General features: G+C 38.8%; 1 long non-coding RNA gene across 2 annotated transcripts; it reads left to right on the top strand.

Moving 5' to 3' along the window:
• LOC110402061 lies at positions 328-22,364 on the top strand. Of its 2 annotated transcripts, none has more exons than XR_002440875.1 (3): positions 328-494; positions 6,931-7,106; positions 21,658-22,364. It is a non-coding gene; the product is annotated as an uncharacterized LOC110402061 (long non-coding RNA). The 2 variants fall into 2 exon arrangements; XR_002440874.1 differs by lacking the exon at positions 21,658-22,364 and adding an exon at positions 7,453-7,835 and having other exon boundaries at positions 334-494.

Raw genomic sequence — 22,680 nt, 5'->3', positions numbered from 1 at the left:
GCTCTAAGCAATCTGTTGCAGCTGTAGATATCCCTGTTCATTGCAGGGGAGTTAGAGTAGAGGACCTTTAAAGATGCCTCCTGACTCAAGCAATTTTACAGTTCTATAAAACGCAGTGAAGCTAATGTAAGTTTTCCTAAGGAGTTCAGCATATTTAAACTACTCCATAGCATTTCTGGTTTCAGCCAAACAGTTAATAATTTATTAACATACAGCTTTCCCTGAGCAACAGAAGCACACCCAGGACCAGACCCATTATGAGGGGCAGAGTGCTGCCTTTGTGGCAGGGCAGCAGGGGGTGGAATAGAGCTAAGACAGGTGGCCTGGATTAGGCAATTAGGCCAGCAGTTTTTCCATACCATGTGGTTAGAAGGCCATAAAGCTGTGAAGGAGCTGGCATGGAGTAGCGATGTGGGTTGTGTGTTGAGAAGTAGAAGGAGGCTTCATGTTGCTGGAGGAGAGTCTTATGGCTGCTACGTGTCAGTCAGCAAGTGGTGAGTAATTGCATTGTTTTTTTTAAGTTTCTGTTTTCTTCTTTTGTCCTAGTCAATGGTTATTTAATCTCAAAGCACCAGTTCTATTTTATTTCTGGTTCTCTGTCTTATCCTTCCTGGAGGGAAGTGAGTGAGTAAATGGCTGTTTGCTGAGCTACCACTGAGTTAAACTGCAGCTCCATGGACGTGAATGGTCCTTTTAATACTTGCTAGCTGCTCTCTTTAGAGAGGTTGATGTGTTTGGCTTCTAAGGGCATGTGGTTTATTAGCTAGGTTGTTAGTAATTTCTTTCATAAAGATATACTTACTGGGGCCTAACTATAGAAGGGTAAGCAATGTCAATAGTTCAGTTGCAGCTTGCAGTTCAGCCCGTGTCTCCTTTGTACCTTGAAGGTGATGATAAGGAATGGTAATTTGAATAAGGTAATTATTCTAGCCATTAATAAAAGCAGTTTCTATGCAGTTCTGTGCTGATCTCTTGTACTTCTTTCTGCAGAGATTTTTGAAAGCTTTTTTTTTTTTCTATGTTGGGTAATGAGAAAAGGACTTGTATTTTCAAATGATGTTTTCATGTAGCACCAATCACTAAAGAGCAGGGAGCATTCTGCAGGTATGTTTTTCACCTGAGTACAGAATCACTGGGAAAGTGAAAGCTGGCTGAAAGCATCTAGAATTGTAGTTAATCTTACTAAGAAAATAATGCAGTATCTTGAGACGTGTAGTATTTTCCTAAGTTCAGATGGTAAAAGCCAATTTTCTAGTAGTGAGCGCTCTATTACTAGATGGGATTACTGAGGATTAACCTTGCAAATCAACAAACACGTACCCTTCTTGCTGATGACTGAATGGCCAAATAGATTGTTTAGACACTAAGAACAATGAATCTGTGGCAAGGAAGACTTCAGGGAAAGTCAATAACCAGAGCTGAGAGCTGTTGGCAGGCCCAAGCAGTTAGAGGTGATACTGGCCTGCTGTCTGCTCATAGATACGGTTACTCAAACTTTCTTGCCGTGTTTGTCTGTAGGAAATCCTCACATTCATGTGTGTCTGGAATGACTTGTCAGGGGGATTCATAATCAAGTGTAGGTTCGTAACCAAAGTTCTGGATCAGAGAAGATGGTACAAAATGTTTCTTAAGGTTTTTAAGATTCTTTAGAGATTAATAAAAGCCAGATGTGAGAGCTTGTGGAAGTCAAAAATGCTACCTTTCTGCAGTTAGTTAAAGGCAAAGAGTGTGTTTCTTTTAAACAGCTTGTCTTTTGAAATTGTGAACAATTCAAATTTGAATTAAGTATAATATAGTAAATGGAGTGTTTCTATCTATAACATTGTTTTAAATCCTAATAAGTATAAAAGACTGTATGTGACCATAAAAATAGTCTGCTAGTGGGCTGCTTGGGCCTGAACTTTGCTCACAATGTGCTGTAGGGAGCATGGTGACCTTAGTCACAGAAAAATGTAGAATACATTTTTTTCAAAACAAGGAATAACAGTAGCTCTGCTGTCAGTTTCTATAAATCTGGGAACAGAAGCTGTGAACCAGCCTTCTGTCAAAGCAATCTAATAAGCCTTAAAGTGCATGCTTTTTGTTATTCAATTTTAACTATTCACTTAGTTTTGCTAGGCTGAAAAATTAACTTGAACTTTCTGTAGGCATCCATTTTCTGTGCTGTATCGCATTTCATCAGAGCGTGAACACTAGATTAGGGATATAAGCTGCTATCTCACAGTTTAAGAAGAGTTAAGGAAAAAAACTGAATCCAAAACCTGAGATCATAATCCACTGTAAACGAAATCTTAAAGTAAGATTGGATCCAATTTTATAAGAAGAATTTCCTAAATATAAGCTTGTTTTGAATACCTGCTTTTGATTTTTAGTGTTTTATTTAAGTCAGAGGGGAAGTTGGACGCTGGATTTAAAGAAAAAGATCTTAGTCTGCATCTGAGTTTTGTCACTGACCTAGCCCAGAGCGGAATGTCAGTATGGTTATTTCAGTCAGGTTTCTCTCGTGATGTTCAGAAAGCTGTCTCGTAAATCTGTCGTTCATGTCTGTTGTGTCCAGAGACCAATTTAGATAGTATTTGCTCCTGAAGATGTTAGGGAAACAAAACACATTGTGTAACAGGATTAGGATCGCTTTCAATGTGTGAGCTGTTTGTTGTTTCTTAAAAATAAGCTTGTGGACTTACAGTTGAGAATTTCAGTTTAATTTTTAACAGTAGGGGTTGCTGTAGGAGAAGAGAACAATAAAGTATTGATAGCAAAGCACACAAAGGAATGTCAGTTTGCAGGAACAGTGTATTAGTGAAGTAAAAGGGCAGCCAGAATACTTTACACAGAAAAGGTTTACAAAGGACTGACTGCACTCTTAGTGATTTTTAAAATCTGAGAATATGACTATTTCCCAGTTGGTACTGATTTTTTTGCTTAGTAAAAATGAAAATCTTGCTCTTTGTTGTTTTTGACTGATTATAATATTGCCATCCAGAGAGACCTAGACAAGCTTGAGCAATGGGTCCAGGTGGGCTTCATGAGGTTAAGCAGATCCATGTGTGAGGTCTTGCACCTGGGTTGTAGCAACCTCCACTATTAGTATAAGCTGGGGGAATGAGAGAATTGAGCATAGCCCTGCTGAAATGGAATTGAGGGTACTGGTGGATGGCCAGTAATATGCCCTTGCAGCCCAGAAAGCCAACCATATCCTGGGCTGCATCAAAAGAAATTTCAGTATCTAAAGGGGGGCTATATGAAAAGGAGACAGACCCCGTAGCAGGGTCTGTTTTATAGGACAAGGAGAGATTCAGACTGGATATAAGGAAGATTTTTTTTTACAGTAAGGATGGTGAGGTACTGGAACAGGTTGCCCAGAGAGCTGGTGAAAGCCCCCTCCCTGAAGACATCTGAGGTCAAGTTGGATGGGGCTCTGAGCAACCTGATCTAGCTGTAGGTGACCCTGTTCATTGCAGGGGAGTTGAATTAGATAATTTTCAAAGGCCCCTTCCAACTCAAATGACCATGAAAGTTAATAATAAAAATGTAGTCTTCCACTTCTCACTGCAGTTTACATTCTTTCTCTGTATGACAACTGAATCACAGACTTGCGTGCACCTCTCTGTCTAAACTGGCTGGTATTTCAACCTAGTGTATGCAGCTCAGAACAAAGGTTGGGATTTATGGTAAGTATTTGTGGGATGCTACTTTCCCTTGTGTCTACATTCTGGGGAAAGCTGAGAAAGTCCCATTGTGGACTTGTTTGGCATATTGAGTAACTAGGTAGATATGTCTCAGTGATGTGAATGTTTTCCAATATTCTAGTTTCAGTTATTCATTTTATTTATGGTAGTTCCAGACCCTGGTCAGAAAGCCTTTTAGTGTGCATTTACTGTACACACACAGATTTCTATCCCATAAGCATCTGCCCTTGCTATTGATAACATTGGTACTGAGATTAAACACTACAGCATGGGGGGGAAAAAGAAGCGCACTTGTTACATTTAGGATCTAAGAGATCGAGTAATTGCTGGGAGGATGTGGTGGAAGCAGCTTTGGTTTGACAAGGAGTGGAGAGAAGGCAGAGTTGCGATAGTGTCTAGTGGGACATGGTGGGAGGGCATGGTTTGCTTCAGCCAGTACTAGCAGGGGAAGGGTGGCCCCTCTTTTAATCCAGGCTTTTGCTCTCTTAGCAAAACAGTAGGCCAGAACTTTGGAGGAAAAAAACGGTTGCCTTCTGGTGTTTAGCAGGTCTTGGTGAAGTATATGGAAGCATAATGCCTGTAGAGGAGTACTGTGTGAGTGAGCACAAGCTGACAATCTGCTGAAAGCTCAGAGGTTAGTGTTTCCTTCTACATGGTGCTCAGCTTATAGGATCATTAGTCTTCCAGCTGTCTGCAAATAGGGAAGGACTGTGAGCTACTTCCTTTCCTACTCTGTTGGAGGGGTGTATAGAAGTCAGGGTCTAAGCTGTTATTTCTGACCTAACAACTTTGTAATACTCTCAGGAATGAGAGCTCCCAGTTTGCAGAGCATAAATAACTCACTGCAATATAAAACTTGATAGAAAAAGCAATGATTTGAAGTCAGCCAAAATGCCTTATAAGGACACAACTGTAAGCACTGCCTGCTCCCGGATTTGAGTCCTAGATCCATCTGAATATGCCAGACTGGAGCGATGACTCAGTAAGGCTATGGATTCCAAGGATTTCATCAAGCTAATAAAAGTTTAGGAATATAGCAGCAAGGTGACTTCTTTGATTGTAAAATTAGAGATGTAAGTAGTGATATCTGCTGAGGAGTAGTTAGAGGCGATGAAGTGAAAATTATGACATAGTTAAGTCATTTGAAGTTCTGCTTTATGAAATTAAAGCTTTTACAATGGTGGCAAATCACTAGTACAATGTCATTTTATACCATTCCTAAAAAAGAGTTTGAGTTATCCTTAAAATGGTGCAAAACAGACATGTGTTGTTCAGGATCCAGGGTAAGTAAATAAAAACTAATCTTGTATGGAAGTTCTTTTCAGTTTTCCCTAACTCATGTAATTCAAACTTAGAGAAGTGCGAGTGCAAGCATGGTTGAATTATGAACGTCCTCCTTCATGTTTTTGGCGTCACTGATCTTGGAGATATCTGATCCTGGTGAATATTTATTGCAATTTATTCTGGAAAAAGTAAGACTCATAATTTACAGGAAAGCAATGAGAGCCAAGTGCCAACCCAGAGCAAATGGTACTACTAAGGGTGCGTTAGCAATGAAAGATCCCATCAGTTAAAATTTTCATAATATTGATAGCAGAAAGGATTGACATGTATTGCAATACTAATAAGCATTAAGTGTTACAGATGCGATGGAGGCTTGTGACTAGAATTGAGTTTTTACTCTAACCATTCAAGGGTCTGTTAGAATCAGAGAATCATAGAATTCTGTTCTTACAGGGGTGTTTGGGACCCACAGGGAAATGAGACTTAATCTCCTTAGTGCTTGTGGAATATGCAACTCCCATGTATCCCATGCTCTTCACAGTACCCCCATGTTGCTGTTGATTGCATGCAGGCAGCAGCACTTTGCAAGCAGAAGAGTGCCTCCGGCTGAGGTGCAGAACTGCCCACCTGATGCTCCTGCTTTTGTTCAGGTAGTGCTAGGAGACCTGATGAAGTCAAAACATAATAGAGAAAGGAGTGGAAGACTAGCCTCACAGATCAGTTGTGAACTTTAGCAGCTCATAGATTTGGCCTGATTTTTTTTTAGATGCTCAAATACCATTTCTGCTTTATGCATAGGCTATACTTCACAGCATCTGCATTTGCAAAAAGCATGTAGATAGAGTAAGAGAATTTAGTTACATAGGGCATGTAAGAATCCTTTTCAAATGAAGGAGCAGAGTATTTTTTGTTTACTAAATTCGTGCAGCCCTGATATTATTATTTTGACCACATGTAACAAGATGTAATACGGCATAAAGTCTAGTAGAGCTGAGATCCTCAGTCAAAAATGAGGGACCTTGCTGCAATGAGTTTCTCCTGATACATTTTTGAAATACTGCATACAGAAACGAGGTTTTGTACTTATTTTGTTACATATTAGCCTTTGCTTGTGGCTTGGTGGCTTTTCTCCCCTTACCTTGCAGCAGAGTTCTGCCTCTATTGATGGGGTCAAACTTCAGGTTATTCTCAAGCTTAGCAAAATCCAGTGTTTATATCACCTCATCTTTTGGTTTAAGTATGGAGAACTGTGATGTACTTTTGGATGCTGCAGCATCAGGTGCCTCCTAGCATCACTGGCTCTCCTAAGCAGAGTTCTTCAACAAGAATTTTGGAACTCAGCCATGAGACACGAGATGTGATCGCAGGCAACTCACCATGGTAGGCACAGTCCTTTGTGCTTGGCTTCAGGACTTCATAAATGTTCTGTCTGTTCTAGATCTGAAAACAGACCATGTCCAGGAGGAAAGATGAGACAAAATTTTATCTCACTCAGTTTTTGCATGGTGCAAGATAGATAAGGATATGTTCCCATGCTCTGCTTGATTTTAAAATAGAACATATGTGCTGTGGCCTTCAATGTATATTTGAAAAGGTTGCTCAAGGTTTTACACAGTATCTGCTGTTCTCTTTTGAATGAATCCTGTAATTAGTTTCATACAAAATCTAATGCAAGTATAGACTTAATTATACTTTCTAACACATTTTAATCACTGTCTTCAGATGCAGCTTAATTTTTTTGGAGTTGGAAGGAGCTGTATTTGAAAAGAACTCAGGTCCAGATTGTGAAAAGTATTTCTTTGTCTTGCTTTATTTAACTTGGACAAGATAAACGAATAAAAATAAATAAATGGGAGAAGTATGTATTCAAACACTATGGGCAGAAAACTTTATGTGAGTTGATGGTGCCCTGCTCTTTAGTGTAGTCTAATACAACTTGCTACTGTCAATTTTCCAGCGTGGTGATACGCCATGGTGGTGTCTTGAGTGGATGGAAGGAGTGAGGAGTGGTCTTGGAGAGTAAATTCAAGTGGCTGGATCATATTCAAGAAAAGGAGGAGCAGATTTGTGAGGAGACCAGGGACTACCTCAGCTCTCACTGTTGTACTACTGACTCAATCTCTCAAGCTCATGGTATGTTGCCTTCTTGGAGTAGAAGCAAAAAGAGGTAAAATGGCTGAGGGATTGAAAGATTACCTTCACAACAATGGTCAGGTCCTGTTATGAAATGTACTAAATACAAAGCTAAAGGGCTTACTCCTTTTTTCCATACTTGATAATAGCAATTTGTGAATTTTGAAAGAACCATTTTTAGTTAATTTTATTCCTTGTCTCTGTACAACTCAGACCAGTCAGGCAAATTTATAACAGGTATCTAGATTTCTTCCATACAAGGTCTGAATTCCTTTTAAATTAAATGATATAAAAATATGAAAATAGCTTACAGTTGAATCATTCTTGCATTTTTTTTTTAATATAGGTTTGTTCAGCAAATTGGCTACCAGTTAAGGGCGATGGTTTCCATACTATGATTTGTGGCACATTTAAAACAGATGGAAGCATCTCAAAGGCTGCTTTGTCCAAAGCCAAGAACATTTTTTCAGCAAGAAGTCTGAACTTGTTGCCACATAAACAAAATGAGTGATTTAACTTAGTGTCTACATATTTTGGATTGGCTAAAGCTACTGAAGAAAGAAAGCCAGAGGTCAGATCCTATAAAAATAGGAAGAGAGAGACCAAGAGACATGCATGCATGTCCACCACACACATGCATCTCCTGGCAGTTGTTCAACCTGAAGTGTTTTTGTGGTGAGACTCCAAGTGGTAGGGTGTTTCGGTCCATCTGGAAAATCTCTTGGACTTCTATTCCTTCAGCATAAGAATAAAATCAATCAAACCTAGATACTCATGATGGGATATCTAGATGCTTTTTATTGGCTAGCCTTAATAATAAAATTAATCCTATATTTTATTAAAGTCCATTTGTGATGTCCAGATTCAGTGAGATACTTATCAAAAATCCAAATACGTTCTGGATCTGTAAAACGTAGATATGCAGAGTGTAGGTTATCAGCATGGTCAAACATGATTTCAGTAACAAACACGAACTGTTGCTTTCTGTGAGATCTTTATGAGCAACATAAGTTTCAAGAACAGGCTAAGCAGGAAAGTGGGTTTCAAATGTCATTAAGAAAAACATAATGAATTTCCAATTTAAAAAGAAATGCAACACTTAAGACAATCTAGGAGCTCTGCTGATGGATTGTACTATATTCTTCAGAATTATTTACTATATTACTTACAATTTTAAAAAGTATGTGACACAATGAAATTGTGAAATTCTGTCAGCACACTTGTGAACAAGCAAATATTTTTCAGAAAATGTATAATTATGGAACTGGCATATTGGACGCAGCACTACTCCAGATCAAAAAAAAAAAAAAAAAGGGGTAGACAAATTCACTTATGAGAGTAGATTTTAAACACTGCAAACATTCTAGTCAGCAAAGGATCTGACTGGATCTGGCTGATGTAGATTTGTATCTGTACAAGACTGCAGCTACAAAGGCATTACAAAAGAGGTCCAGGACTTCCTGAGTATTAAGCTGATGCCTGGTGATGGTCCTATGCCCAGCTGGGGGTTTGATTCTGTCTTTGGGTAAGAAGCAGGTGCACATCCCACCATTTTACAGACCTGTATTTCCTTCAGAAATGTGTAACAGAGGACTTCAATCTCAGTCTGGACAGGTACACCATTTTGACAGGTGGGGAAGTGACATCCCCCTGAGATATCCGGCAGAGTTCTACTGCTATACTGCCTATGAGAGGCAGAAATGGGAAGAAATAAAGCAGTTATCTGGGCAATGAAATCTTGCAATGGAGAAAATTTCTATCAAAGAAACAACTACGTGGAACACGTATCTGACAAAATACAAATACTTTTTTCTTATATTTAACTTAACGATATTTACTGTAACAACACTTTGCAATTGCTATGCATATTAAATTCTGTGCCTGGGTGCCTTCATGGATCTCCTGTAAAACTAAGGGGTGTTTTCTGAGTGGATGGGGAATGCTGACACATGATTGTCTTGCAGGCTTTTTTTATTCTGTACTTCACTTGTTGGCCCAGTAGTCCAGGAAATACCACAAATGCAGGAGGCAAATTCAGACTGTGGGGTACAGTTTGAGTGTTTTTTCTTCATATGACTGCCTTTTTCTGCTAGCAAAAATAAGGCACTACTCTTCTTGTATTGCTCTGCTAAAGTCAGTGAACTCAGGATTCTGAACTTGTGTGACTGTGCACTTCTTTAAATGGCACACCTCTGCTTCATGTGCACGTCTGTCAGATGTCATTTTGTGACTGGCCATCTGCTGCCATCTGTCACGCAACAACAAAATGTAAAGGAATGTTGGTGGGAAGGCTTGACCTCTACTGCCATACCACCAATGTCTGCCTCTGATGTCATGGGCTAATATAATGAAATAGGAGGCATTACTTTTAGAGCAGCCCTTGTGTTTGGAAAATTTCACTATCATGGAATGAAAAAGCTATCAGAATTCCTGGGATTTTCATCTAGTTTGCCAAAATGCATTCTACAAATACATGTATGCAGAAGATGTTTTCTTCTAAAATATAATAAAATGCACAAGGGCAATTAAAATGTGACTTCACGATGGAGGAAAAACGTTGCACTTTGTGTCCAAAGCAAACAGTTGAGGAAGCACCTCATCAATTCTAAACTCACATATAAAAACTTCTGTGAATACTTTTTTTCGTTTTCTTCTGTCTCAATTTCAGTAGAATGTATAACATGTACTTAGTGATTTTACTTGATTAAAATCCACAATTTTATTAAAGGCACTAGATGAAAACTCAAGTAAAATTTACAGCTTGCTTAATGGTTATGAAGTCCAAAACTTGTCAAAATCCTCCAGAGCTTCAAATAGTTATGCCTGTGCTTTCTACTGGGAGATGGGAGAGAATAGTGACATATCACAACATTATTCTTCATCCCTATGTATCTCTTCAAAACAGTACTTAATAGTGGCTGCATATAAAGCCTTGTAACTTTAGGGTCTGTTCAGTTTTAACTGAGTGCTTGTAGATTGGTGCCATATCTAATTTTAATACAACTTCACTAATACAATATTTAAAATGAAAACTAAAAACACAAGCCTTTTAAGGATTCTATTGCTTTTTGCTCTTTCTTGAATTTTTGTGGTTAGAGAACCACGCTTCTGTTTTAAATTCAACAACTCTATTGTAAGAGAAAGTATTGATGGGGGAAAATCTTGCGCAGTGACAATTCCTAATAGAGGAAATGTTCCTTATTGCAAAAAAAAATGACTTTCCTCATTCCAGACTTTACATGCAAAATAGGATTATGATCTTGTAACCTGGAATAAGTTAACTGTGCTAACAGTAAGTAAGGATTTCAACACTGCGTCATAGGAGCAGTATAGAACTTCATATGGTTTAACTTTGTGTAGGTGGTCTGTGCTCACATAGTGTCTCTTTTCATTTTGACTTCAGTTTCAAAGATGCATCGAGATCTCTGAACAGTGATTTTGCCAGAATCTGACTGCAGCCACTTTAATGAAAGGTGGAGGTGGGCAGTGAAGTAGATCCTTTTATTAACTTGGCACCAGTTTTTCCTTGCGTTGATGTCACTCTATCCTTAGTGTTAAAATGAGGCCTTTTGTGAGAGCAATGTTTTTTTTTAACTAACCACCTAATGGTCATTAGCAAGTGCGATACTGAACCAGAGCTGCCCCCAGTGCCTCTTGGCAAAGTAGACAAATATGAATTTTTGCTCTCAAGGGAGGGCCTTTCCATAGGGAATGGTGGAGACAGCCATTCAGAAGCTGGGTGTAGGAAATGCCTTGGAAAGCAGGGATTGCTGCTCTATCCACTGTGTGAAGGATGGTCTGACAGTTGCTGTTAAGAAGAATGTCTCTGCTCCACAGAATGAGTTGTGCCAAACCCACTCTGGTTCAGAAGCTGCCAGCCTGTTTTTTTTTTTAATCTCAAGTGTGGGCAGAGTAGGCAGGGAGGGCAAGGTTATTGCTGATGCCCCAGAGTTTGTGCCTTAGAAAAACTTCTGCTGTGCTACGGCATAGAGTGGGCCTGTACTGAGCTTATCAAATTAATGAAATCCATATAATTTCTTTAATAGCTTATCACCTATCCACTTGCTGATTACGCAGCAGTTTTTGTAAGAAGCTTACTTCATATCAGAGTTTCGTTGAACATAGCTAAATATCAGAATTCTACCTGTTTTCAGAAATGGCTATACTTCTGCAGGCTGAAAAAGAAAATGGTTCACTGATAGCTGATATATATGTCCTTAAACTTAGTCTAGCAGATACAGGACTTCATCTGAATGGACACCAGAAATATTTTCTGTTTTCCACAAAATTATGGATGCCCGTGCATTGGATATGTTAATAACGCCTTTTGTAAGGTTTACATTTACTTGTGTATTCTGGCTGCATGTGTGCAGTTGAGATCCAAGATTTTTTTGCTTATTTTAAGCTTTAGACAGTGTCTCCGTGGTCTAGATAAGTAATTTTTTTCTGCTCCTTTTTCTAGTTTCTCGACATCTCAATCACTCAGATTGTGGCTAGGATTTGCCAATGTCAGTAAAGGATTTTAAAATTAATTGCTAAAACTTAGCGTTACTGAGTGCTCTTTTACACAGTGTAGAATCTAGAGATTGGTTTTGTATTTTGTCCTGGATGGCATGTGTCATGTTTATGTGTGATTGTCACTTTGTTGTTCTCTTAATACCTGTTTTGCCAGATTTCTCACTGAACAACGGCTCTTAAAAGACAGTAAGAGCCTACCAGCTCAGCTGAAATGGTAGCACTGGAGTTGTTACAGAGAATGTTAGGCAATGGAACGTCCTTAGAGGATTTCTCACCAAGGTCTAAGGCCTGACACGCTTCGTGTTGAAAGCTGGGAGCTTGAGGCCGGAAGACACATGTTGTTCTGAGAGAGGCCATGATAAACCATCAAGTTCACACAGAGATCTCTAAGGCAAATGCTTGTGCAGCTGCAATGTGTAATCTGCCTGTGCTCTTTGTGCACTATGTTCTGTGCTGTGCATCTGAGCCTAATAGTATTTAATTCACTGCAATTCCACTTCACAAAATCCTTCTGTCTTTCCAGGTTCTTTCCTCATGTGAGTGCTTGTTTTTTAAAATCACTTTTCCAGAATTGCGTAATGCTCAGAGGTGCAAAGTACTTGATGGAAGCTTGTCTTTCAAATATGCATTGAAATATATGCTCTTTAAGTGCTAATTTTTTTTTCTCAAAGCATGCCTGCCATAATTTAGCTAACATAAATTTCAAAAATAGATTCCAAAATTATGTTGTTAAATAATGGAGCTGTTCTGGTTAGTGAGGAGAACTCAGTTAAGGATCCTATACATCTTTTAAAACTCAACTGTAGTAAGTGCTAATTGAAAGCTACTCTCTTGAATACACCTCTAGGGAAGTTTGTGTCTGGTCTAGGCTATTTAAAGACCTTTAGCATGAGGAAACTAAATGGTTTAATTTAACTAAAATTTCAGTACAAGCCTGAGAAATCTTAATTTTCCTTCCATCTCACTTGTCACCTCCAGTTACGAAAGTACAAAGGACAGTAGCATCAGATGATCTATGCATGCTTTTGAATCCTAGTAGTAGTTCACACTGGCTGTCATCAGAGTATGTGGCAGGTACTAAATTGCTTACCAGACGTAAATCTTTCAGGCAGGTAATCTGAATCCACTTTTTATCAAGCTGCTTCTCTGCCCAATAAAGCATGCTGTGTAGATGCATTTTGAATTACATGTCTTAAATACGAATATCTGTCTCTTCAAGCTCTTCTAGAGGTAAGCCTGATTGGCTGTACTAGCGTTACCCTTGGTGGTCCATATCGTAAATTTGTAAGTACAAAATTAGAGTGTGAAAAAGGGTTCTTTTTCACTTAAATACCTAAAAAGTAGGGCTCAGAAGAGAACTCCAGGGCAAAAGGAGTCGTTCTATGCTCAAGGAGAGATGGATATCATTTGGAAGTCATTTGCTTGCTGAAGAGATAAGAGGGAGAATGCATCTGACTGTTGAGGGTCTTGCCAAGCAAAACAGGAATTGCAGTTGATACTTAGGATATGTTAACATTATTAATTTCCTTGGATTTGTTATGTAGAAGCATACAAGACTGATACTACACATAGGTTTCAGATGATGACCTTCAAGATAATACAACTGCAGTTTTTCAGTAGTACCAATAATACATGAAGGCTAGTTCTCCACTTCATGTGAAGAAAAAATGAGGTGTAAACCAATTTTTCTTTAATATTTATATATTCACAGAAGAAAACTGTATCAGCTGTTCCTCAGACTTCCAGATAATTTAGAAGACAAATTTATACTGCAATAGAAAAAACAGAGGCAGAAAAATAAACATAGCCATTTTTTAAATTAAAAAATAGATTTATGAGAAGTAAGTCTCTCCTGACTTGTCAAATAGGTGCCTTCTCCTGAACTTTCAGAGTATACACCCTGGCATGCATTCATAGAGGAATTTTATTCTGGAATATTCCTGTGCCTTGCCTGTCATAAGTGACTTTTTAATTTATGAAGAGTCTCCTCATGCAAGTCTTGATTGCTATAATCTGTAGATGCACAACTACTACTCTCATTTTGTCTTGCTTGAAATTGCTATAAAAGACTCCAGTCTAGCCACTACTTTTATTTGCTCTATTAATTTCAAAGGATGAATTAACTAGTGGAGAGAGATGCCTTTGATTTGAAAACAAGCAATGTGTATATATATATACATTATATACGTGTGTGTGTGTGTGTATCTAGTGAGATTACCTGTAGTTGGTGATACTGTTACAAAGCAGTTATGTTGAGAGGTCTGATATATTTCTTTTTTTGGCAAGTGAATAAATTTCAAATATCAGAAGCTTTTAATCTTCATCATTATAACAATGGATAGATTACTTAGTTGCCTACATAGACATGATTTTATGATAGCTTTGCAGAGTTCACTTCTATTTCTGGGCTTCACAAAATGGTATCACTGAAATGGGCCAGTCACCTCCTGTGTCATTCCATGAATTATTCCAAATATATACCTTGGCAAAAATGAGATGCAGTGGAACAGAAGCAGCTCTTTCAGAGTTAAGCAAATGTGTCAAACAACAGAATGGTACCTATAGCTGTAAAATATACGTAAAAGCTGCTGCTGTTATGGTGTGGCTGCAAGGGGCTGGTCAGAGCCAGGACAGGTGGCCTGAATTAGGCTAGGGGTTATTCAGTGCTGCCTGATATCATGCAGAAGGCCATAAAGCTGTGGGTGGTTGGCTAGGGGTCAGCTGCTGCTTGGGGACTGGCTGGAGGTCAATCAGTGATGTCAAGACCTTGGGCCTGGTGGTGGGCTGTCAGTTGTTTGGCAGTTATATTGTTAGCTGGGCGTTGGTCAGTGGGGGGTGAGTAGTTGCACTGCAGAGATCTATCTGTCTATCTATATATGTATATATAGAGAGAGAGAGATCATTGCTTTCTTTTCCTTCGTCTTAGTAAATTGTTTCCAATTCTTTCTTATCCCATTGCGGGGTGTAAGTGAGCAAATGGCTCTATGGTGCTTAGCTGCCTGATGGGTTAAGCGAAAGCATGTGACTAAGTCAACTTTTGCACTGAGATTTTTTTTAGCCATAAATCTTAACATTTTCACTACTAAAATTTTGAGGATTTTGAGTAAGATTCCTAGTTATTATGAGCTGTAAAATTGGACTTCTCTTCAACTGCTGATTCAGTTCAATCAAAATTACAGGACTGTAAAAGCTTTTCCTGGGATAATTTCTCCACCACTTCTCATTAGAGAAGTATTCTGGCAGTTAATGATGCTGCAATCTCACAGGTAAATTATCTTCCTTTTAAAAATTAGGAGAAAGCAGATACAATGGAAATAGATGAAAATAAGAGTAAAGTCAAGGAACAGACACTTTGTCCATGGATTGGTAAAACTGGGCAGGTTTTACTTACATGTGAGTCAAGGTTATGTCCCTATGGCATATATACATATATGCCTGCTCATCCACTGTTGTGTGTATGAATTGCAGGTATGAATAGTGAGACGAATGCTCCAAATATCCTTAAGGATATCTTAATAATAGCCATAGCTGTGATAAATTCTGTAGTCTTGCAGGAAATCACTCAGGACTGGGGCTAGTTTAATACTTGGATAAATCTTTTAGTCTATTCACCTGTTCTTCGCTCTATTCTTTGTCACTCCTTCCCCCTCATGATCATAATGTGGTGGTTACAGTTACTGTTAATTGCTTAGTTAAATTGAGTTAATTTAAGGCAGTAATTAATGTCAGGAGAGCTAAAAAGGAATGTTAGTGAGGAATTGTGAAACAATTTAGAACTTATCAAAAAAATTGAGAAATATCCATAGAACATTACTCAGAGTACTCCAAAGAGTTGTGATCTTTAAAAACAAACAAAAAAAAAGCTCAAGGCAATATATTACAATGGGGGAAAATATAAAATATGAGTATTAAAATGAATTAAACAGGGTGGAACCCCTAGTGCTGGGGAATATAACAACGGAACCTCAGAAGTAGGAAATGGCAGCTGGCACATCTCTTCATCTGTATCTGTCTTCTCATTAGAAAGCTCTTGTTTTATTTCAACACTCCACCGTAGTCCCAGATGGTATCAGGAAATAGAGTAGCACAGAAAATGAAGTTAGTAGATTCTGCTAAATAAACCATTGTGACTGTTTAAGGATTTATGATAGAGTCTTGAAAGGACAGGATGAGTTTCTCATAATTCTCCATGAAATTAAAAAAAAAAAAATCAAAGGAAGTTAAATATAATTTCCCCGGAGCTGTAATACTGTTAAGATTTATTGCAGTCAAGTAAAAGCTGAGAAATATAGCTTTAATTCCTTAATTCATGTATCTTCTGGAGCTCTCTAGTATTGGAATACTCATAGTCTGTGTAAGAAATCATCTTTTAAACTAAAGAAGAAAACTTCTAAAATTAAGAATTTTCAGTTAAGTAGTCCTTCTTTCCCTTCAGAGCTCATTTTCTAAATAACGCCCAACAAGTAAGACTTACCCACCCTCATGCTTTCTAGATCTTTTGAGTATATTCTGGGCCTGGATGGTTTGCTAATTCTTTTCATTTTGTTCTTCAGCCAGTTGTTGCAAAACCACCCTAAATTAGCAAGGTTAACTGTCTTAGAGGGTTCTTAATGTCAGTCAGGAATGATCAAAGCACTGCTACATTTAGAGGCAGGGTGCTGCACGTTGCTGCATGTAATAGCATGTCAATATCACTGGATTGCAAAGAAGGCACCTGGAAGTAGAAAGATTCTGATTCTTACTCAGTTGTATCGCAATGTGTGGAAAGTCAGTAGCATGTTTCAGTGCAAGTGAGAACACTTAATTAGATTGAATGCATGAGGAGGGCAAACTGTGCTATGAAATTTTAACTTTAATCTTGCTTGTACTAAATGTGCTGCTTAAATATTTTAAAATCAGTAAGATATTTTGCAGCTTTACTTTGCTATCTGGAAGCAGCGGGCTGCATAAACTCATTGCTACTGGCTTTTTCAATGATTCTCTGGTGATAAACTGGGGCACCTTAGGAGTTGGGTAACAAGGCTTTTGTAGGTATCTCTTCATCTGAAATTACGTACTGAAATTCTTGCTCAAAATCTTTCCTGAGCTATCCTGACTGTGACTTATCAATGGCATTAATACTTGCAGTTGCTAAATGAAGTTTGTGGAAACCCTTACTAGTTTCTCTTGTTCTGTTTCAATGGCATTGTATTTCACCAGTGAAATCTACTGTGTCACAAGCGTTAAAGATGATGCACAGATACTGCCTTCGCATACACTGCTGTTACCCTCATAACAATTCAGCAGTGGTTGCTCCCCATAACCGCGCTGTCTACCACCTCCTGTGGGACCTTGCTAGGCACGCAGAAAACCAGTCTAGTGAGTTGTGGCTAGGCCTGGAGGAATGGCTGTGTACCACATATTTTTCCTTGAGGATGTTTTAGGTTCAAATTGATAGAGTTTATCTAACCAAAAAGATATTCCAGGAAAAGCAGCTAATTTAGAAGACTTACTGGACTGATCAGAATAAGTCCCCAAGGGTTGTGGCTTGCCTGCTGGCCAGTGAAAGTACAAGCTTCTGTTAGGAACAGGAACTAAAGAATCTCTTGTTCTGGAAGCAGAATTTCCCTTTGGAAGGGAAGGTGTGACCTCAGTTTCTTTTGATAATAACCTGTATATTGTCATGGATTGGAACAACTATGCTATATGAGTCTCCTGTTTAAGGTGCTTTCTCCATTGGTCCTTGTTGAGCTGGGTGTCCACTGTCAGTTCTTTCAGCCCTCTACTTTAAGACAGATTTGTGGTTGTTAACCTGTTTTAGGGCAAGTGTTACCAGTGCTGCTGCTCATTGTCTTCCTATGCAAGGCCAGGCTGAAAGAAGTTGGGGGAAGTAAGCAAAATTTTCTGGAACACATAAATATGCTTTTAGTGAGCCTGCTGTGATTTAATCTCTTTTATAAGATTTTTGGCTAACTGGAAAAATTAGGGGAAGTTTACATTTTACAAAATCCCAGAGCTTATGAGTATTTTGATTTCAGGGTTACTCTTCAGTTTTGGTAAGGTGGTATGTAGTAGCAAGATCCATGGAGTATCTACTGATGTCCCCAGCTGTACTCAAGGAGATTGCTAATAGCAGATGCTGTGAAAAAGTACTGTTCAGAAACACATGGATGACTGGGAACCGTCTCCAAGAGGCTCTCAGTGCAAGATCAAGCAAGCCTTTCAGTAGTGAAGGTGGATCTAACTTTTCTTGTTTCTGTAAAAGAAAAGTGGTCATTCTGAGCCAATACAAATGAATCCCAAGCTGGACAGGGGTCTAAGACTGATTCTGGGATCCTCTGGCTTTCAACAAATGGCTGTGACCTCTGTTACCCCTGAGGAATGTGAGAATTTGGTTCACTCTTGATCATTTGAGAGACCTCTAATTTGCACTTAGTATCAATTAGCAGGAATTCTTTTAAGTGGGGGGAGGGGAATGCTTTTTGCATGTTGCTTTGAATATATATGATTTCACATAACTACTAATCTTTTATTTTTAATTTCTTCTGGATGAAACATTTGCCAAATGATTTGCTAGCAGAACTTGCTCTCAAGCATAGCCCTGTGAATAACTATGGGTAGGAGTTCTCTGTGGTGTTTTTCGTTTGCAGATCCTCTAGAACTACTTCTGTGTTTCATAATCCTTTAAATTGATGAATTTGCCAAGTCTTCCCCCCCCCAACTCTTAATTTAATTTTCTCACTCAGCCAGTGTATTTGTAGCTGGTTGGAATCATGTGTTATTTAAATAATGACTCCTGTCTGAAAGTAATTTTTGCCCTGTTTGTGGAAGAACTGTGCACACAAAAACAAAACCTGTGGCAGCTTAGGGTTTGTATTTGAGATCCTGAATGGAATAAACAGAGTGGAAATAAAAGCCTCAAAATATGTGTTGTAACTTCTTGTTCTGTTCTAAATACAGAACTCCAAATTAGTAAAGGGTCCAAGCTCTGGCATAAATAATTTTCTCTGTGTTAGCCAGACATAGTGCGATCAAGCTTGGGTCCTTACAGCAGTATTTAGACATCTCACATGCCATCCAGGTTAACACCAGTCAAATATTTAAAGACTGCCAAAAAAAGAAAAGTTGCTTCTAGATCTACATAAATCTGTTATAAGAATATCAGTTTGTGTTGTCTCTCTCTTGTGAAGGAGATCTTGTCTTTCACAAACCTGGTAAATTAACCCAGCGGTTGCCTTCATATCACTGGTACATTAGAAAAGCACTAAGATTGGTTTGACAGTAAAAACAGAATATGTCAAAAAAGAATGCAATTCATGGCTGCAACATTTTACTTTTTTCAGTAAATTATTTCTTCATAACTGACCTGTATATTACATACTATCTGTTTACGCGTGTATCTGAACACTGGAAGAAGGCATATTTATATCAACTTCTACAATTTTCGCTGGAATGTTTTTTTTCTTTCTTCCTGTCCAGGTTTAGAACTATCTTTGAAGTATCATCAAAGTAATAAAAGAAAATAGCTAATATTCCACTAAAGCAAGGTAAATATTGTTTTAAACATAGGATTAGAGTAAATTTAATCCAGCCAGCACAGTTAGGGATTCATTGCTCTCCACAGCACTACCTCAATTCCCAGAAAGAATGATTGTAAGCAGAAATATGATATTCTGCCAGGAAATCACTGGTTCCGAGTTATTAGATTCCAGCCTTGGTTGAGACTGAGGCAAGGAGACAGGACAGGAAGCATTCAGAGTTATTCCTAAGTGTGGCTCAATGTGTTTTAAATAAGCTGCTTCCAAAGGTAACAGAGATGATGGACTGCAGCAACGCAACTGCAGGTGCAGTGCAGCGACCCTCCTGTAGACTGTGATTGCTTCCTCTCTTTCTCTTAGGGAAAAGGATAAGCTCAATGTGAGCAAAAATATTTCATTCTGCTCTCTAATGCTCAGACTTGCAGCATTTGTTTCATTTACAGAGCAAAAGATCATGTTTTCTCTACCAGCCTCTGTGTATGGGATGCAAAAGCTATGTTCTTGTGTGGAGTTCACAAAATTTCAGTCATCACTGAATAGCTTCTGTCTCAATCAGAATCTTTGACCAAAACTTTAAGGTTATTGAAGTTCCTATTGGATGTCATAGTCTCCTGTGCTAAGCAGCTTTACAGTACCATTGAGAAGATACTATTGTCTACTCACATGAAACAGGTAATTCAAAACTGAAGAATAAATATTCTTCACTGTATTGGTTATGAAAATTGGTCTTACATCTTTTTCTCCAAGGAAAACTGATTTTTTTTATCACCATTTTGGGGAAAAAAAAACGGTTTAGTGAATCTGTAGTTCAGGTATTTCATGTTTCTCTTGCCTTCTCGTCCTTGTGTTTCCCAGCCAGATAACATCTACACCTTCTATTTTTCAGCACATTCTTTATCCTTTATTCTCTGACAATTTTACCAGTTAAAATGCATTTAAATGTTCTGTTAACAGACTATACTCTGTACTGCTCAGCAATAACTAGAAACTATCACTGGAATGCTGTTTGCATGATTATAAAAAGCTTATTTCAATCAATTGAGTAGTGGATAGTTATTCTCTAGAATAAGTTCTTACAACATGCTTCCTATCACAGTCGGCCTCTGTAATGCTAGTTTCAGCAGGGAGTGAAGGACTGGATCAGCTATGCAGAAATAAAGTTCTTTTATATGCTATAACTGTAGAGGAAAGGAAAACCTTATTTTTCCTCCAGCTATTAACAATCAAGTCATTGATACTACCATACTCTGGTGTTTAGGTAACTTGGGGCTGTGTGCACCACTCTAAGCAAAGCTACTGGGCGTGAGGAGGGTCCTCTTAACATTTGCCCTTTCCTCTTGAATCCCTGGAATTGTTCTAATGATTATTACATTTACACAAATCATAAAGATATTAAATAATGTGTGCTTTGGCAAATGTCCTGCATTTCAGGCTTGTCAAGAGATTTACTAATGATGATGGCAACCTCCAGGCAAGTCTGTGCTACTCTTCAGCAGCTCTGGTCTCAGTTGTATGTTAAAACATCTCACTGAGAGGTTTTGACAGGATTTGCAGTTCCATCTTTCTGGTAGCCAGAAGTGTAATTAACAGTAATTCCATGAAGAGAATGTTTAGAAAAATCAATGTAAAATAGAAATTCACATTTCCAGACTTCTTCTCCTTGGAATTTAGTTCATGGGGCCCAGCTGCATTTAAGGCCACAGTAATCATTGGTGGGGATAAATGATAATAGATACAGACATAAGAGAATCCAAATCATTCTACTCAAAAGTAGTTGTCATCCATTCTGCTGCTGACCATGACTTTTCCGCTGGAATCTTTCTCTCAGAACTTGTAGATTTAGCAAATGTAAAATACTTTGCGGAGATGCTAATTTTGGTGAATGTTAATTTCAAAAAACCTTGGGGGAATAAAACATAGCTATAATTGTCACGTTGATCTGAGGCCTTTATTGGGTAGAACAGCTGGATAAACACTTTTTATGAAGTTAATAATATGCTCTTAAAGGTATGAGATGCAACTCCAATGTGATCTTTATTTAATAATGTTCTTTTTGCCTCTGTAGTAACATTCATGCTGAAATATTTGAGTCTGCCAGTCAAAGCAACAGGGGGAAAAAGGAACCTACAGAGAAACACAGGGCTATTTCGTTTTCCTTGGATCTTATGCAAGGATATTACTTTTAAAATTGCAGTACTACTACCTCATCTGTCAGGTTAATTTCACTAATGTTTTCCATTTCCTTCTGTTGACAGCCATTAAAAGTTTGATATTTAATATTAGTCCTCATCTCAGTACACTGTTTAAGAAAATTGATGCGAATGAAAGATTTTCTTGGGGGTTGCATTTACAGAGGTTTCAGTCTCTTTACAGTCCAGGTACAGCTTTCCTAAAGTGACCTGTTAGTTTACTTTGGTTAATGTTATAAATCCTTCCGAAAAGTTGCCTTAAGACCTGCCCAGCTGACTGAACTAAACACCGTGGGCTGATACTGGCTTTTCTCCTTCTGCACACAGTACGGCATGTTGCTTGCCCACTGCACGCACCTTCCTGATGTGGACAGTGTTACAAATGAGAACTTATTTTCTATAATAATTCCGCCACCGAACCAGAGGTTGAGTGCTGCCTGAGGCCCCGGGGCAGGCCGGGTCAGCTTCCGCCCTGGCCTTGGCCCGCGCTTCCGTCGCGGACCAGTAGAGGGCGCCCGCGCTCCGCCGCCGCTGCGCCAGACTGCGGGCTGTGGCGCAGCGTTGGCCCGGCGGGCGCTGGCTGCCGCTGCTGGCGTTGCTTTAGGCCGCGGGTCGGCTTCGGCACCCCTCGGGCGGCTCGACCTGCGGCACCTTCCAGCCCTCAGCGCCCACAGATGTGATTCTAACACATCGCTGAGATGCAGGAAACCCTACTCTGCCTCTGCAAGTCAGGATCCAGGCGCAGCAATGGTTCTGCATGAACTTATGTGTTTAAAACGTCTATATCTACAGTTAAAAACAGTATTCATTTCTACATAAGTATAACCAACATTTCTACTGGTATTGAGTGGTGTTCTACATCTCTAATGCTGTAGGTTTCTAAATGTTTTATTTAGAAGACTTGGTGGCTTTTACCCTAGTTGTGATATAGCGCTTTCAGTGTCTTGGATCTCAAAAGACTTGGGACTGTGAGTGAAGAATTCCATGGCAAATACTCTGACAAATTAAATAACTTGAATTTTCAATGCTGTAATTTGCTGCTGCTCCCCCCCCCCCCAAAAAAAAAAAAAGCAAAAGATGTGCCTAGTTTCATTCAAATCATTGTATCTTTTTAAATGACACTTTCTTTAGCAATGCATGGGGTAACTGATACACAGTCATGGGTGGGGGGGAGGCTTTGGAGCAAAGAAACTTGCATTTTAAGCTTTAAAAATATTTGGTTTTGGCAAGCTTGTGCCTGGGAATACCATCTTTCGTTTTGGAAGCAGAGTCTGATAGGTTTGTTACTGAGCCATGAGGAAGAGGGAGATCTTGTGGTCTGAAGCAAGTTTCAGGGCTCTAATTCCAGAT

This window comes from Numida meleagris, chromosome 6, assembly GCF_002078875.1.
Source record: "Numida meleagris isolate 19003 breed g44 Domestic line chromosome 6, NumMel1.0, whole genome shotgun sequence".
Taxonomy (NCBI): domain Eukaryota; kingdom Metazoa; phylum Chordata; class Aves; order Galliformes; family Numididae; genus Numida; species Numida meleagris.
This window is presented reverse-complemented; position numbering and strand designations above follow the sequence as displayed.